General features: G+C 29.4%; 1 long non-coding RNA gene across 1 annotated transcript in view; it reads left to right on the top strand.

Annotated features, from left to right (window-relative positions):
* Positions 1-17275, top strand: part of LOC147813896 (uncharacterized) — a 73782-nt gene extending 56507 nt beyond the window's left edge. The window contains exon 3 of the long non-coding RNA XR_015432602.1: positions 17156-17275. This is a non-coding gene — a long non-coding RNA (uncharacterized LOC147813896). The remainder of the gene's footprint in view (positions 1-17155) is intronic.
* Positions 17276-17704: the final 429 nt, after the last annotated feature.

The following is a 17704-nucleotide window of genomic DNA, read 5'->3' as shown; positions in this document are numbered from 1 at the left end:
GTACAATATCTCGAATATTACTATCGATAACACGACCTTTTTTTAATACATATTTAAGAGCATGTTAATTATTCTCGTTTCACTCACTTTAACTCAACTTTTTTTTTTAAATGATGGCCCAATGTTTTATAGAATTAACTAAACCACAAGCAAGTAGATAAAAACTGCGTGCTAGCAATTATTCCGATGGATGCGTCTAATCACGTGGTTGTGCATGGCGGTACAGCTTTAAGGTTTGGGTTTATTATCACGCTGAATCAATTTTCGGATCAAATTTAGTTGGATGTTGGATACCTGAAAGTGAGTCATGCGTGTGTGGGTCAAATTTGATTGGCTGACCCACGCGTGACGTCACTTGCAAGTATCCAATTTTTTTTTACTACAGTGCTTAATATCTATGCACTATCACCAACCAGCCAAAACTATTTTAGCCAGAGTGAGTGAAAGGGGCAAAGCAAGTGTGAAGTGATTGAACTTGTTTTCTTTATTGTTCGTAATGTTGACTTCAATTCTGCACTGTATTGTATATACATTTGGAAAGGAAAGAAGTTAATATAGATTCATACCCTTAAATTTATATTTAATTAAAACCTACCAAGTTCTGGATGAGATTTGTGTCTATTATTGCTTGGAAGAAATTTTTATCGGCATAAAGGTGTCTGAGTAAAGTAATTAACTTGGAAAATAAAATTAATCTTTATATCTATTAATGAGTTATACCCATAAGGGAAAACCAAGGAGAACAAGTTACTATAGCCTTTGGAGGAATGCTTTTTCTTTAATATTGTTGATATTTTTGGTAGTTTTATAACTGTGAAATAAACTTAAATGAAATTTGTAGTTATTTAATGTTAATACTTTTTATGCTTAAAGAGGAGGAATATTTGGAACTTTTTAATTAGGGAGTATATTGTGATATACTTATCGTATACAAATGTACTCTTTCAACTGGTAATATTTTATTTAAGTTAATTGTTTCAAAATGAAACAGTTAATATTCTTTAAATATGTCTTTCTTATCACAACATTAACCTCCTAACTGATTGCTGTCTATATATGTTAATATTTTATATGATAATATCATCTTAGAAAATATATAATAAATATTTAAAAATGTATTCACCTAAATTAGAAACAAACTAATTAAATAAACAATAATAATGAATAAAAAATAATAATAAATTTAAAAATTTATTCGATTAAATGTCATAGTGGTCCTCGAATATAAATTCATTGTTTGAAAATAACAAATTACATCTGACTCAATATTTAAATGCCTTAAATTAAGGCGTAAATAATTTAATTCATTCAATCTTTAAAGCAAATAAATCATCCCTTTATGCGTCAGTTTTGAGATGCAATGTATAAGAGAATATTTTTTTTCAGGTAATTTTTACTGCTTCTCTTTTCTTTATTTTTTTTTTATTTTTTAGCCTTGATTTTTGTACATTTTTCATTTTGTCTTCTGAAAATTATCTTTCACAAAAACTTCTAACAGTAAAAGAATTTAAGGATTCACAGTAAAACGATTAAGAGATTGCTTCGGAAGTAAATAAAAATTTGTGTTTTGAATTTTAAAAAAAGTCCCATGTGCATTTTTATTGCTTTCAGATAAGAAGAAATTTACTTAAATTTACGGAGATGTATGCATCAGTCTTTGAAGGGGGAATTGTGTACACCTATGTGAATCCCCTAGAAGAAGAAGATTGTTATAATTTATACTGAAGTATAAAATGCCCCCTGATGAAATGCTCCTTCGATGTTTAGAGAAATTGAAAATATCCTCAAACGATATGAATCCTCTGTACAAACTACAATTTTTGTTATTTTGAATTTGAAAACTGAAATCAAAGATAGAAAAACTGAATTTTCGTTATATAAAACTCTAGTTGACTATAGTAGAAAGCGATATAATACAGAAATTAATAAATGATTTAACAGGTCTCAAAATTTATCAAGATCAAGCCCTGAGCGTGATTTTAGAATGAATGATTAAATAAACCCTGTAAAATGGCTCGTTTTGGCAAAGCCGCAGGTGCGAAGAAGTCGACCCAAACTGCGATGGATGGATGCAGTTGAGAGAGATTTTGGAATCCTAAAAGTTAAGAACAGGAGGATTCGTTGTCATTCAGAGGGTTGTTGGAAAATCTCACCAAAAGAAAGTTTTGTCCCCCCTAGGGATGACGTGCGAATGATGATGATAAAATCAACAATTAATCTAACTTAAACCGGTATCAGAAAGTTTTCAATCGGTTTTCAGATTCAAGTCATATTGAAACGATTAAAGCCACTGCTGCTCAGGGAATAGAGGGTTCGAATCTCTGTGGTACAGGTTGGTACGAATTCTGCTCTCGACTCGTACTGTTCACACTGCTGGCGTAAATTACCCACAGTGGTAAACAGATCATGGGTTAGAACTCTCTTGACGTTGAGTTAAACATAGGAGGTTTTCATGGTTTCATGCTCTTCATGTAACCCAAATGTGGATTAGTTCCCTCAAAATGTCCTCCTCGAAGGTTAGTTTGTCCCAATACTTGATACAGGAATTCCCTTGTCTTCTGGGTTGGGTTCAAAATTGCAAGGCTACGGAAATGAATATTGATAGTCTTAAATTCAGAATTGGATCGGCTGTTCAGCGCATGTTATAAAGTTATACAAAGGTTATAAAGTTCGTTATAAAGCAGGTTACAAAGTTTACACGTATGTTATAAAGTATGGTTGGGTTCAAAATTACACGGCTACGGAGTTGAACATTGATAGTCTTAAACTCTGAATTGGGTCGGTTGTTCAGCGCATGTTATAAAATAAAAGGAAATATTGAATTGATTAAAATTATTAGCATCGAATTATAGTAATAATTACGTCCTCATTATACTGGTTAGAAGATATCGAGAAGAAGAAAAAATAGCCTCAAACGTTATGAATGAGTGAACCCTCCGTCAAAAAGGCAATTGTTATTATTTTGAAATCGAACTTTCGATAGGACCAAGGTTTTCGCCTGCCAGTTTAATTCTCGTTTTCGTTCTTTTTTCTTTTTTTTAAAATTTATTTTATAACACGTGTTGATCAGCAGACCCAATTCTGAGTTTACGACTACTAATGTTCAACTCCATAATTTGTAATTTTAAACCCTACCCAGAAGGCAAGAGACATCCTGGATTAAGTATTTTGGCAAATTAATCCTCGTGGTGAATTTTTTAATGGAACTAAGCCACATTTGCGATACATGGAGAGAAAAACCACGAAAACCTTTCAAAGTTAACTCGTAAGCAGGGGGATTCTGACCAATATCCGTCTACCACTGAGGATATTTAAAGCTAACACTGTGACCGGTGCTAGCCCGGAGCAGAATTCATATCAACCAGCCACCGCTGGAATTAGAACCTGGGTTACCTCATTGGGAGGCGAGCGCTCTATCCAATGAGCCACCGTGGCTCACGTCTGATTCTCGTTATCATGAATGGACTTTAGCCACAAGCAATAAATATATAAAAATGGATAATACTGACCATTTTAAATATATTTTTCAGCGTCACGCCTAAATATCACGTCACTTTTGCATACTCTTCAATAAGTCCTTTAAAACTGGCTATTCAATAACTTATGTATCTTTATTTTTCAAAATGATTTTTAAAACTAATATTTATTTCCAAATTCAAAAACTGGAGTTTATTAAATTCGATAAGATATCACCGGGCGTCTCGAAGTTGTAGGATAATTCGAAAATTTTATTGTTGAAAGGCGGAAGAACCGAAATAATAAATCAACTATGCCCATAATATTAAATATTTAAGTAAATCTGTCAAAGGCTCTGGTCATTGAGTATAATAATTTTAAAATTATATTTATATTAAAATACGTATTTATTTTAGTATTTGAGATACTTTTCGTTAGCCAGTTTAAGTCGTTCTTTTTTCTCCTACGATAAATAAAGAACATATTTGGGAAAATATTAGTGTTTGGAATGCTGGTAGGTAATCATAAAGTTTATATTAATATTCGCCTTTTACTGATAACAGCAATCGGATTAATCGGGATAAAGGCAAGTATCAAGATACAAAGCATACATTTCTCGGTATTCCTATACTTTGATGTTGTTTTAAGGTTAAGAGCCATTGCCCTGCATTCCCTACATAAAAGTTTTAAATGCTTGTCGTTTTGTATTCCGTTAATTTTTAATGGTTACATCCCATTATTTTTTAGCACACATTATCTTTTTAACTTCTCAGGTGCCACTACTCAGTTACTAATGAAATCATAAAATCACCTATCATCAAATTATTTATTCCAAGCACTGATATTAAATACTTTGGGACCTCATAAATGTAGCAGTATTTATGATTCATCAGTACATATCCTACAAATCCTCCGTAATTTTTAGGCACTTATTATTGCATTATTAATGCAAAACACTCATAAGGGTTACATTGATGTCTCATAAGTATTTTACTATTTACGAACACTCATAGTGGATACATAAATGTCTGATAAATATTTCACTATTTGCGAACACTCAAAAATGAACCTCATAAATATTGCAGTTTTTAGAAACACTTATAAGGGATGCATTGAATTCTCATAAATATTTCATTATTTTCAGTATTTATGAACACTCATAATGGATACATTATGAGTGTTCGTAATGGATAGATCATTACAAACATAATTGATACATTAATGTATTGTGAAAACATATAAATTCGGGTTTGATTTGCTAAAAAAAGTTTCTCATTTTATAAAAGCAATTTGGTAGTAATCATTTTAATATTATATTTTGAGAATTAACGATTGGAAATCTAATGTATTATTGCATTATTCATTCAAAACACTCATAATGGTTATATTGATGTCTCATAAGTATTTTACTATTTTACGAACGCTCATAGTGGATACATAAATGTCTGATAAATATTTCCCTATTTACGAACACTCAAAAATGACATATTAATACCTACTCAAAAATATTGCTCTTTTTACAAACACTGAAAAGGGATGCATTGAATTCTCATAAATATTTCATGATTTTCAGTATTTACGAATACTCACACATAATGGATACATTATGAGTGTTCGTAATGATTACATCATTACAAGCATAAAGGATACATCATTACAAACATAATGGATGTATTAATGTATTGCGAAAACATATAAATTCGGGTGTGATTTGCTAGAAAGAGTGTCTCATTTTATAAAAGCAATTTGGTGGAAATTACTTTACTATTATATTTTGAGAATCAGCGATTGGAAATCGAATGTATTATTGCATTATTTATTCAAAACACTCATAATGGTTACATTGTCTCATAAGTATTTTACTATTTACGAACACTCATAGTGGATACATAAATGTCTGATAAATATTTCACCATTTACGAACACTCAAAAATGACATATTAATACCTACTCATAAATATTACACTTTTTACAAACACATATAAGGGATGCATTGAATTCTCATAAATATATTTCATTATTTTCAGTATTTATGAACACTCATAATGGATACATTATGAGTGTTCGTAATGGATACATCATTACAAATATAATAGATACATCAATGTATTGTGAAAACATATTAATTCGGGTCTGGTTTGCTGAAAAGAGTGGCTCTTTTAATAAAAGCAATTTGGTAGAAATTACTTTGCTATTATATTTTGAGAATCAGCGATTGGAAATCTAATGTATTTCACTCAACACAAACTTTCGGAATTTGGATTTCTTTTTTAAGAAAAAGTACAATTCTAAAACGCACCATGCATGTGATCCAATTCGTGATTCCATGCTTTTTCTAAATTTTAGAACTGAACTTTCCAAAAATCACTTGCTTCGGTGATTTATCCTCTTTTTTTCATTTGAGAAGCGTCACTTCTATTTACGAATTATTTTTTGTTAGCTACAGAAGAAGTGTGAGTACCTAAAAAAATCTGTTATTGTCTATTATTATAGACGTCATTTGTAATAAAAGAATTCATCGAAATAATATTGAAAAAAACTACTATCCCTACTCTTCTTTCCAACTCACGGAAATACCTGCTCAAACGTCACTTTATTCTTTTTTAAAACTAAAATCACTCATGAATAAGATGGATTCAGAAATTGCTAAAAATGGAGAAATTGATGCAAAAGCATTAAGTTTCGATTTCCTGAAATACAACATGCCCGAATAAAACGCAATTCAGAAAAGCAAAATATGAACAAAAGAAAAAACAATGTTTATTGAACACAATTTGCAAGAAATGTAGAATTCTTGTAAATTGAAAAATTAAGAGTGCTAAACAAAATAACAGTGTGAGTTATTGATAGAGGGCAAACATTTTACATCTCTTGCTGCTGTTTAACTCATCAACATTATTGCTCATAATTTTAGTTTTGAGGTTTTTTATATTCCGTCAACTTTATTTTAATAATTTTATAGTATCAATACTGTGTATTATAATTTAATTATGCTAAACGATACAAAAATACATCAAAATGAATTAAGGAATGGGTTAAGGATTAAGAAACTAAATTGGCTAAGAATTTATACAAAAAATTATTTTAGCTAATTTTATTTATATGTTATTTTAGTATATTAGGAGACTCTACCCCTATAGATATTGCTCCCCAATCCTTATACTCGCTGCGCAGTTATCTTTGTTAAATGTTACAACCAAAGAAAAAAGCACCTTTTCAAAATGTAATTCGAACTTCAACTCTATAACTATGTTACGGTGAAACATCGAAATCTGGAGAATGTCGACAATCACCGGTGAATGTCAATATTCACGTAGTCGCTTGGTGTATATCTGAAATATTTGCTAAATACCCTTATTTCTGACTCTCACCGGTGAATGTCAACAATCACATAGTCGCTTTGGTGAATGTCCGAAATATTTGTTATATCCAATTTTATATTAATTTATTCGTTAATATTATTATATTTATTTGATATATTTATATTTATTCTACATTTTAGTACTTACTGACGATAGATTAGAACAATCATCAGTGTTTGGAGTATCGGGCAAGCATATACAGGGCAATGGCACTTGACCTTAAAAAAACATCAGTGTAGGGTATACCGTTCAAATGTATACCGGGCAGTGGCACTTAACCTTAAAAAAACATCACTGTAGTGTATACCGGACAAATGTATACCGGGCAGTGGCACTTAACCTTAAAAAACGTAAGTGTAGGGTATACCGGGCAGTGGCATTTAACCTTAAAAAACATCAGTGTAGGGTATACCGGGCAGTGGCACTTAACCTTAAAAAACATCAGTGTAAGGTTAAAATATCGAATAAATGTAATTATATCCACGAATAAATTCATATCAAATTGAATGTAATAAATATTTCGGACATTCACCAAAGCATATCTGTGATTTTCGACATACACCGTTGAGGGTTCGAATGTACAAGAATGTAATGAAATATTCGATCTTTCTTTGACGTATTTGGCGTCTGTCGTCATTCACCGGTGAAAGTCAACAACCACCGATTTCGGTTTTTCACCGTGACAACTATATTTTTCTGATTAGCAAAACGACTTGAAAGGTATTTTTTGTAAGAAGTTTAACAGTCAACTCTCGAACTAAATTATCGAATGTTAAAATTAGTTATTTCATCTTACATTGCATTGATTGTATGCATCATCTTAATTTTGCTTTTCTAGACTTCCTGAGGTAAAACAAAATGTATCGAAAGGTGAACTCATAAAATAATGACTGTTGTGCTTACGATTTTTTAACACTAGTTACAAAGATTTTTTTTATACTTTTGGTGTCGTTTGAATACAGTAAATACAGAATCATATACAATCGGAATTATTAAATGTCTGCATGATTGACATCAAATGTCATGTTATCAAATACAAAAATGTCATTGTTATAAAATGTCGAATTATTAAATGTTCGCATTGATTCGATCAAAGCCATTATTTCTCTGAAAAACGAAAATTGTTTGCGAAATATTGCTACAAAAGCGCTATTGCTTATATTTGTGTAATGCTCATTTATTAGCTCGGCTTCGGGTCTGTAACGATGGAATCTTATTATCGAAATTTCGATTGGCTAGAATGCTCCAATTTCAATCGTTGCTTCATACTGAAAGATGACAATACAAGCTTCTATTATTTCCTGACAGTTGCAAGTAGAATTTATCGCCAATCAAAATCCGTATCTCCTTAAGATAAAGAGAACACTGTTCGAGACACCTTCGAAAACACTGAAGATCTATGATGGCATTATAAGTTTCCATCATTTCCTGATTGAGAAAAACAAAATTTATCGCCAATTAGAATTCATCTTGAATAAAATTTCCACCTATTCTCTGCAAATCCAGGCTTGAAGACAATAAAGATTCAATTGTTTTCTGACAGCTATAAGCGGATTTTATCATCATATTATCGTTAATAGAATTTTCGAACCCTTTAGATCAACTAGCTAAATTGGACGAATTTCAAATGAAGTTCTATGCTAGATAACAATATAAGTTTAAATGGGTTCCTGACCATTATAAATATTTAAAAATAATAATTATAACCAGTAACTAAATAGAATTTACTACTTTGTTACCAGCTCAAGTTGTAATGGCATCTCTGAGCTTGACTATAATCAATCAATCAATCAAAATTTGAATCAATTTCTGACTGCTGCTAGCAGAATACCAGCTAAAGTGGTCAAATTTAAATTGGAGATCTGTGTTTCCTAAAAAACTAGCCAGGCATAGCCTTGGTAATGCTTAGAGGTTTCGTTTATCGCAAGTATTGTTTCAGTGTTTAAATTTATGATGCAGTTTTCATGCCAACTGATCTTTAAACCAAGTAAATACGCATTGAAAAACTGTTTTTGCTTATATGCCGCCTGAATAGATCAAATGGATCAGGTTTTCTTAATGGCCCAAAGCCTCAGTTAACTCGCCGAAAAGCCACCTGTAGGCCAGTAAAACTCTGAAAATATTTTTACTTTTACCTATCAACGTTTTAAACCATTTAATAAAATTATCTGTAAAGTCTTTTGAATGCAGAAAATCAACTTAAATTTTTGTCATTTTTTTACAAAACAATCTATGACTCATTACTCAACTCAATAGAAAGTTTTTGAGCAGACTCGGGTCTCAAAAATAAGCTTGAACTCATCTCACATAACTATTCATTATTAAATTTCTTTTCTCTCAAAGCGTTGAGGATAGTCTGATAGAAATTCTCAATGTCAAAGCTCCTCTGTATGCAGTATACTTAAATACTCTCGAAATAATCTTAGAAAAAAGAGCTTAAAAATAATCTTGGGCTCATAATTTATTTTATTTTATTTTAACAAAGCGTTCTAGAGAGTTGACAATTCAGATGATAGACGCTCTCAAAGAAAAAACTCCACTAAATGCAGTATGTTTAAATATACTGGAAAAAAGAGTTTAAAAATTATCTTGGGCACGTCTCAACTCGATAATAAGTTTTTGAGCAGATCCGGACCTCAAAAATAAACCTAAACTTATCTCATATAAATAGCCATTATTAAATTTCTCTTTTTCTCAAAGTGTTACGGATAGTTTACAATTTAGATGATTGAAATTCTCATAGTCAAAGCTCCATCGTATGCAGTATACTTAAATATACTTGAAATCATCTCAGTAAAAAGTACTAAATAAATTTGGGCTGGTCTCAACGCGATAAGAAGTTTTTCAGCGGATTCGAACTTCAAAAATGAGCCTGGACTCAACTAACTAACCACCATTTCATTTCTTTCCCATAAAGCCGTTCCAGATAGATGATAATTCAACTAATAGAAGTTCACATAGTTTAAGTTCTACTGTATGAAATAAACTTAAATATGCTTATTAAAATCATGAAGATATTGTAGTTCTGCAATATGTCCTACAAGCTGTGACCGTATTTTAAAGAAGTATTAAACAAAACACACATCTTTTGTAATATGAAACGATATCTAGTCACTGATTGTTGACAATGCAATTAAAATATTAACTGGATTAAGCTTTGAGGAAACATCGCCATTTAATGTATTTTTTTTAACTCATCGCTGTAGGTATATTGCCAAAAAGTTTCGGGGCATCTTTCCGCATTGTTGCACCTTGCACTTTGCTTTCCAAATAATAACATCGGATAATTGATTTTTAAAAGCGTCAACCTTATCTACACAACAGTAGCTTTCAGCAATTTCATTTTTAGTAAAATTTATAATTATTTTGATCTCATGCTAGTTTGACAAATCTTAATCCCGATGTTATCTGCCTGAAACTAAACGAAAAGCTGGCGATAAGAAACGTTATATTAGCATTGATACTCAATGCAATGCGGAAAAAAAATCGGAAAAAAAGCATCACCCAGTCCCGCGGGCAATTCTCGTAATCTTCATGAATATGGTTAAGATCTTTTCTGATCCATTGTTGCGGTAAATCAAAAGTTATTTTTTATGAGCCTATTGTTGCTTTAAACATTTCCCTAAAGCAACTTTATTACGTATTCGTTATATATATTTTTTCTTAATACCCTTTTATGTTGGAATTCGGTTAGTATCATCCATTGATGAAATTTTTTTTAAATCGAAACGAAAATAGCAGACTTCTCTTACTTATGTTTTAAGAAGATTTTAAAAATAAAATTCTTTTACGTAGTATGGTAATTTCGTTAAATCCACATTTTGGGATACTGTATATGGAATCGACTTCCGTTTCTTAAAATTGTTTACTTCATTTTAAAGGGTATTAAAAAAGCTTAACTGCAAATATATAAATAACGTCCAAAATAAAAAAATAAAAAGAATACATTTTCATTTTGTATTTACATAACGGTTAAAAGAAGTCGTGAAGTTTTCAAATTATTTATTTGTATATATTGTATATATCTGTGTTAAAATTATTTATTTCTATATATTGTATGTAAAAAAAAAACAGTACAAAAACTTCAGTATACACTCGCAAAAAAATGGATTCGATGTTGAGCCTTAATATTGGTACCTCGAACCTTAAGACTTTGTAAATTTGCTTCAACATTAAAAAGGTGTTAAAATGAGTCATATTTTTGCTCAAGCTTACTCATATTACCTTGTAATCAAGTTTAAAAAGTACTTTATAGAACAAGTGTCAAGTTTTAAAATGAATAAGCTTTATATTTTCAATGAAATTTTTATTTAACGTGACGATCAATGATGATAAGGAAAATTAAAATGATTAATTAAAGTCAGTTCTGGATCTTCCATGAATTAAGCAATCGCCTAAGGGGAAGGAAGAAGAAAAGGGAGAAAAAAAATTCCAAGTTTAGGATTTACGTAATCAAGATAATGATCATTTCAAGTTTCATGCAAAGGAATAATTGGAATGCAATGGAATATACAATAATTGTTTTTTTCAAATCAATCAGATAATAACAATAAGCAATTGAAATTTTTTCAAAATTTGGGCAATTCATTCCTGTTAGTTCAAAGATAACGTTAATTTTACTTTATCTTTCGATACCGCATAAAAGTCTCACTAACTATTTATTATAACTTATATCATTTGGTTATCACAACTATATTTTACTGGAACTAGAATCACTGGGAAATTTTGCAGTTTTCCCTTTAAAATCACTTTAGAATCATTTCATGATTTGTATATGTATTAGGACTGTGCGACGTTGAGATTTTGACATCGCGATGCATCGTCATGCTAACATCGCGATATTTCTATGCATCGCGATGTTTCGATGCATTAATGTTTTACACTTAATACTGCGTAAATTCGCAATCAATAAGTTGCATTTTTTTTTAAAAAAATGTTGCATTTCTTATAATTATTCCTCAATGTTTAAAGTAATCTGCAATATCTGCAAAACAGCGGTTAAAAAACACTAAACGAGTGGATTGATTGTCAAAAAATCAACGGTATTTGAGCACACAAAAGAAAACCCTTCCGTAACTAAGAGCAACAACACTTCGATTCTCAAACACATTCGGATTCATCATGTCAGCAAAACGATGTATCACGATGTAAAAAAGAAGGGGAAAGATAACGATCATCGCCACAGCTATCACTGCGCACTTACGGAGGAAAATGCTCTTAACAGTTTCCCCATGTGATAGCCTAGCTTGACAATTTTTTTATTGAAACAAATAATTCAATTTGTGAAAGCTTTAAAAATGGCCTTTCAAAATGTCTATATTAATAAAGAAGTTTACACATTTGGTATCTTTAAATGGAATTTTGAAACTTAACAAGAAAGTTATGTATTTTCTTTTTGATGAACGAAGCATATTAGTATATTTGTAGGATAGGAAACATTAAAAACTTTAAAACTTTAAGTTTTGTTATTGTTATTATTATTTATATATTATTTTCTTAAAGAAAAATAAAATTTTGCTTTCAACTGGTGCAAATATTATGCTTTCTTTTGATAAAAAAAAGTGCGTTGTAATTTATGACTATTGCTGAAACTGAATGTCTCCTTATTCTTTTTAATCATATTGATTTTTGTTTTAAAATTCTTCAATTATCTACCAAAAAAGCTTTAAAATACGATTGCATTCAATAATTATTTGAAGATAAAAATTAAACTTTAATAGCAATCTTTAAAAATGAAAAGTGACAATTTTATTTGCATGATTTTTAAAATGTAATTAATAACAAACACGGTTTTGTTTATTCTAAATAACTCAAAAATTGTAAATACTAAAACACAAAATATTTTCACTACATTTACAATCAGGAACATCATTTTTTTTCAAAGTGAATTTTTATGAAAACTTTCTGATCCCTTTGTGCATACTTATTAAATTATAAAACAACATAAAATAATGAAAAAGCAAACAATAAATGCATTTTAAGGAAAGCATCAAAGAAAGGTGTTCAGTAGTTTATATTTTTCCAAAGAAATATAAAATATTAAGCAACCATTAAATATTATTACGCACCCATAAAATATTAAGCAGAGCTAAACTACAAGAAAATTTAAACGCAATCTTCTTTAACATACTTTCACACACACAAAAATAATCAATTTCAAGATGAATAAAAATTGAAAAATCCTTCGCCCAAACCATGTGAAAACTAAATTCTTCTCTAACTATCATTATCGTATTAGTAGTGAAGGATATATTTTCGAAAACTAAGTATGAAGTTATAATGCTCGCTTCATTTAACAATCTCACTTTAAGTCTAAGCTAGAACGGTATCGACTTCAGATGATTATCTTCTTAACTGATTAAAATGGATTTTTTTGGTAGTTTTATTCTACAATGTTGCCTCATCGAGATTCTTGTCATTAATGACAATATGAAATTGGGCGAATTGGTCGGCCATTACCGATTCAGGGAAAGAGGTTAATGACAAAACTGTCTGGTTTAAAAATATAGACTTACATTTCTCATATCTGGTAATTGATTTAATTTCTTTCTGCGACAGACTAATTCTATAAGTTTACAAGTTTAATGGTCAATAATTATCAAGCTAATTATAAAATTTTATTTTTTTACTGCATTGCACTCCATCGACATTTTCCACTTACCTTCATAATTTCAAATTTCTAAGTATTATTTTTTTGCGATGCAAGGAAAAAAATAACGTTAAGTTAAACCTCCAAAACGTGAGGACGTCAGCCCTTACATTTTTTAATATAGACTAACTATAAACAAAATGAACGCGTGAATTTATATAACTCTCTAAATACTAATTTGGTGACGTAGTCTGTCTATGCTACCAGATTCACGTCGATCGTTGAGATTTTCTGACGTAAAGAATAAAAAATAATTCAATATTAAAGTACGTGATGTAAATTCCTTTTTTTAATGAGAGGTATAAATTAGCAAAAACCGGGGGAAAAAAACCGGAATCGTCAGCAGTTTGATATTATCCATTGCTAGTTCTAAATCAATGAAAAAATTCCATTTTTCAAAACTCTCTCAAAAACAATCTTATTGAAAGTTTCGAACGATTATTAGGATCGGAACTAAAGTTGCTATATATATATATATATATATATATATATATATATATATATATATATATATATATATATATATATATATATATATATATATATATATATATATATATATATATATACGCGGGAGTCGAGTAAGTACGGGAGTAGAGTACCTTGAAGATCTAATCCTTTTAAAAACAAGTATGTAATATTATAAAATCTAACTGTTTTCGATTTGAAGAATAACATTTATTTGATTTCGATAAACAATATTTTTGTCAACCATATGCCTGTTTTTCAAAATAATTTCAATAATTTATTTGATGTCGTTAAACCAAAAAATTTTTGTTTAAAATTTAAATTTTTGGCTTTTAAGTTTTAAAATATAAAAACTATGCTTCATTTAGTTAAAATAGAGCATGCATAAAAAAATTCTAGAGTTTTATTATTTTTTTGATTTTAAATAAAAATATTTTCTTCTTCTTTTTCGAATTTTTCCACGCAAACACTAAGTTCATCAGATGAATAAATTTAAAAATAAAGCTTATGCGCTTAATTTTTGATTTTTAAAACACAAATAACATATTAAGAAATGGTCAGTATTTAAAACTTTAAAATTACTTTTCTTTAAACTTTTATAAAAACGAAATTGTATAATTTTCAATTTCATGGATTTCAAGAGATTGTATATGAATACAATTTTTTTATTGTTTACTTATTTCTTTAAGAAAATAGCATTATGCTTTTTTGAATTTGCGCCACAAATTAATTTAGTTCTACTAATTTTGAAAATGAAAACAAATTTTCTAAAGTTTTGGTAAAAGTTAAATTTAACAAAAATCATAACTCCTTTTTATATGCAAACATTGAATTTTTTCTTCTAGCTATTGCTTCTAGGTGTTTTCAATCTTCATTATTTCAATGAATTTTGTAAAATTTTCTTTCATTTTAATGTTTTGTACACTTAAAATAAAATATAATGCATTTTAAACTAAAAAAATATGAATTTTTCTTACATTTTTCCCAATGAAATTTAACATTATTCTGAATTTTAAGTTTCTTGTATGTGTACTGAATCGTTATTTTTTTAAATATTGCGTTTATACTTTTAGATGTACTTTTTACTGGATAATTTTTAAAATCAAAGCTTTTTGCTGTTGCTTTTCTTTTACTTTCTAGCTTTTTGTTTTTGCTTTTGCTTCTACATGAATTTTTCTTATATTTTTTCCAATGAAATTTAACATTATTTTGAATTTTAAATTTCCTCTATGTGTACTTAATCATTATTTTTTTAAATCGCGTATTTGTACTTTTTGGTGTACTTTTTACTGGATAATGTTTAAAATCAAAGCTTTCTTCTTTTGCTTAAATCAAAGCTTTTTGCTGAAGCTTTTCTTTTGTTTTCAAGCTTTTTGCTTTTGCTTTTCTTTTTTCTTTTGCTTACTTTTACCCTTTACTTTTTAAAAGTGCTGCTCCCACGCATGGTTAGACTTATCTTATACTCTTGGTTTATCGTGATAAATCGAATTCAAAATATTTTTGGACAATATATTCTGAAATATCAACATAAAAAAATATCAATTTTTTCAATATACTGCCCAGTTCTAATTGCATTTAGTTCCTATAAAGTTTTTTCAATTTTTTTTTATTTTGCGCTTTTCCCTAATTATGTTATCGTTGTCTTAATAGTTTATATTATCGTTGTCTAATATGAAAACCACAGCACCGGTTAATAGTTAAAGTTGTTTCATTAGAAAAAAATTTAGTAATATATTTTTAACGGATTCGTTATAGTATGAATCTAACAATTTCTGGTATTTGATTACTGAGTTACGACATAATCGCATAGAACAACTACATATTATGCTAAATATTTCATTTATTTTGAGCGATATTGAACAGCCATTCCATAAAGTGGATTAGTGGCTTTTAGTTCGTAACTTCATAGCTTTGTAATTTTGATCACAACTCAGAAGGCAAGAAACCCCTGAGTTAAGCATTTAGGCAAACTAGCTTTCCTTGAGGAATGAAATTCATCCGCAATGCCATTTTATCAAACTTAAATAAACTTACGAAAACCTCTAATGGTTAGCCGGATGGGCAAGATCACTACAACTATTATTACCGATAATATCATCCCTCAGGATATTTGACGTTTGTACACTGGTTAGTAAATGTCGAAAAATTATATTATGAACTTGCATGCGAGTACAATCTATGGAAGAAAACTGAGCCCTGCTATGGAATGGAGTTTTATTTTATATAAAAATAAAAGAGGGAGAGATGCAGAGATCAATTTGAAAAATTTCGTAAGTGCGTCTTAAAGCGAGCTTTATCTGAGAAGTTTTTCTGCATTGTATCATTTTATTTATTAAAATGGACGCTTAGTTTCTATTATGTATTCCATAAATCATTCGTTATAAGTTTCAAATTTAACTAAAGAATACGTATTAATAGTTTAAAATAAAAGCTTTTTAGTTACTGTTCGAAAATCTTTAAGACCAAGTTAAAACTTCTTTAGTTCATTGAAATAGTATGTTAAGCATAAAAATGACATGTGACTGTTTAAATCTTTTGTTTTTAACAAGTTGAAAAAAAAATCAAAACATAGTAACGAATGTTCAATACCCAAAGTTTGGTCGATTTAAGTGATTTGTTAATATATATTTATAATTTATTACAGATAATGGTTATCTTATTATTATCACCAAGATTAGTAATCTTAATTGCAAGTAATCATAAGCTTCGATTTGGAGTGATCCTGATTACTTGAAATCGAAATAAAAAATATTACAATTAATCATCAATACAAGTTGCCATAGCTTCGATAGTAAACAATCAGGATTCGCACTAATCATTATCTACCGATTAAGAGAAACTAAATGAGAGTACAAAAAATAAACAAAAAAATTATGGAGGAATCGATCAATATACGAATCAACAGATCAACCAATCTGCGAATTAAGGAAACAACGAATCAGTAAGTGAATGAATGAGTGAAACAGTGAATCAGTAAATCAATAAATATCAAAGGTTGATCAGAAGGGTTGAAAAAATCTCTTGATCAGTCAATTCATGATCGAGATATTAAACAAATCATCAGATCAACAAAAGAAAATGAATAAAATAAATTGTTAGCTATGAGTGAATCATCTGGCATTTATTTGCTATATTATCAATTCACTTATTCTTTAATTCATTTTTTCGCTTTCCATTCTAATTATAATTTTTTTATTTTTTTATTTTACTTCTTATTTAGCAATTTTTCATCGGTCAAGTCTAGTTCCTGGAGATCAAAGTACGCTTACACCAGCCATCTACTGTAGGAGCCTTAGTCTACCAATGCCGAGAACTGGAGAACTTAACTAAATCATCTTTTATTATGACCAATAGTACGAAAAACGAGCTAACGGAGTCGTAATGATCTGATTTTTATGTTTGTTAATCTTGCGATTGTCAAGATAATTTTGGCGGAATAAAAACCTAATTTTGTAATTCATATTTGATGCAACATTATTTTTCATCCGAAAATATTTTCCTCAAAATCTCTAATCTGTTGATTTAAGAAATTTATTTTTTACCCTCTTTCATGGGAAAAAAACATTGCAATACGTACAGTAATGAAGATGTATGCTGATGAAGATGCTGAACATATTCTTCTTCACTGTAGTCTCTATGCGAGTGCCCGAATGAATTTAAAGACTGATTTGAGACGTCTTTCAATTTGTTGGCCACCTGTCTTATCAAAACTGGTCAAAAGTATTGAAAGTCTTGCGGCCTTGCGGAATTTTGTTTTTAATGTAAATTT

The sequence above is a fragment of the Parasteatoda tepidariorum genome, chromosome 3, assembly GCF_982258835.1.
Source record: "Parasteatoda tepidariorum strain Cologne lab strain chromosome 3, Ptep-v5.0, whole genome shotgun sequence".
Classification (NCBI taxonomy): domain Eukaryota; kingdom Metazoa; phylum Arthropoda; class Arachnida; order Araneae; family Theridiidae; genus Parasteatoda; species Parasteatoda tepidariorum.
Note: the sequence above shows the minus strand (reverse complement) of the source record. Positions and strands in the feature narration are given on the sequence as shown.